Source organism: Zosterops lateralis, assembly GCF_965231275.1.
Source record: "Zosterops lateralis genome assembly, chromosome: 23".
NCBI classification, from domain to species: domain Eukaryota; kingdom Metazoa; phylum Chordata; class Aves; order Passeriformes; family Zosteropidae; genus Zosterops; species Zosterops lateralis.
This window is the reverse complement of record NC_139783.1, coordinates 5894274-5896101: the sequence shown is the minus strand read 5'-3', so window position 1 is coordinate 5896101 and position 1828 is coordinate 5894274.

The window sequence follows — 1828 nt, the reverse complement described above, 5'->3', positions numbered from 1 at the left end:
TGCTGTGACCAGGCAGCTCCAGGGGCAGAGAAAGGAGGGTCTGGACACTGGATCTGTGCCAGTCCCACAGTCCTGGGCAGCAGCCACCGAGCCCCAGGGGAACAGAGGGCACAGCAAGAGGGACAAAACCCGGCAAGGGCAGAGCCTGGAGAGAGCCAGAGCTGGGAGCAGGAACAGCTGCTTCATTGCACTCTTGGAGAAAGCTCTTGGCTGCTTCAAAGGCTCAAATGCAGGAAGGGCAGAGAGGGACATCAAACAATGCTCCTGCTTCCACACCCTCCCCTCTCAGTGTCCCAGAAGGAATTGCATGAACTGTATTCCTCTCTCTGTGTTGTCTCCTTCAGTGTGAGCAGCTCAGCACCAGGAGCTGAAGGAGCTGAAGCTTCAGGCCACAGGAGCTGAGCAAGAGGAGACTTTCTGAGCAAATGAATGCTGCTAACGTGAATCCAGCTGAATTCAGAAGATAAAATCATGGAATCACAGAATCCTTTCTGCTGGGAAAGACCTCTGAGCTCACCCAGCCCAGGCAGTCCCCAGCAGTGCCCAGCCCAGCCCTCAACCTGAAGTCCCAAAGGTCCCTGAAGTGCCAAGGCTGGACAGGAGGCCTGAGTGAGGCCTGAACAACCGGCCCTGAGCCAAAGGTGCCTCTGGATGGACCTTCCAGCCAAAGGTTATCTTTGTATCTGCTCCCTAACGAAATATCCCTGATCATTAGCCTTGTGTTAGATGTATCCACTCATTAGTGAAACGTGTATTGACCTTCCTGTGTTTAGGAGACAGACAAGGCCATGAAATGTGACATCTGGCCTTGTTTGGGGCTGGATGGGCAAAGTCACCTCCCCTGGTTCCTCCTTGGGCCCTGGCCAGGCTTTGGGAGGAGCCAAGGAGGAGGATGAATCCAGATGTTGCCACCCTAGAAGTGCTGTCAGTTTCTTCATTCAGCACCATCAGAGCTGGGCCCTCTCCCAGCCAGGCTGGAGCCTCCCCTGTGGCTGGAGGAGCTGCAGGAATTCCCAGTGTCCAGGAGAGGCTCTGCAGCCCTTGGCTGTGACAGCTTCCCCCAGCTGATGTGTGGGTGTGGGTGCTGGGAAAGGCTGAGGGGAGCTGGGGATGGATCTTTCTCACTCCCTATGGGCAATCCTTGGTGGGAATGATTGGGTGCATTGCTGAGCTGCTCCTCCTGTGCTCCTTTGCTGCTTTGAGCTGCAGTAAATTACACTTGAGTTGGTCAATTCCTTCAGCTGGTGTCTGTGCCTTTGTGCTGACCCTGCCCACTGGTAAAACAACATTGGCATAGTCTGGCCAGATCACAACAAAATGTCGCAATGTAAATGTAAATGTAAATGTAAACGTAAATGCAAATGTAAATGTAAATGTAAATGTAAATGTAAATGTAAGGAATCTGTCCCATCTGAAATTCTGGGATGGGAAGACCTTCTCTAGACTTTGCTGGCTCTGGAGTGGGCTGAGGTCTGAGCACTGTGCAAGCCATGGAGGAGTCAGTTAAAAGAAGCTGAACCACTGGATGTGCTAAAATGCATCCAAAAGTTGCATATGGAAAAAGGAAAAGAACTGGTGGGTTTGGAAGACAAAGCTGAATTTTGTTAAGAGCACATTGGAAACAGCACTAACAGACGGAACAATTATTGTTGGAACACTCCCACATGGAGTGACAGAAGAAGGTTTCAATCTTGAGCTCAGATGCATTTCTGCAAGTGAAAAAAATATTAATGTAATAAATAGCTATATACATATTTGTAATATAGTTAGACATATATATATTGTATATCTATATCTGTTCATATCAATATCTATGTCTATGTCTACA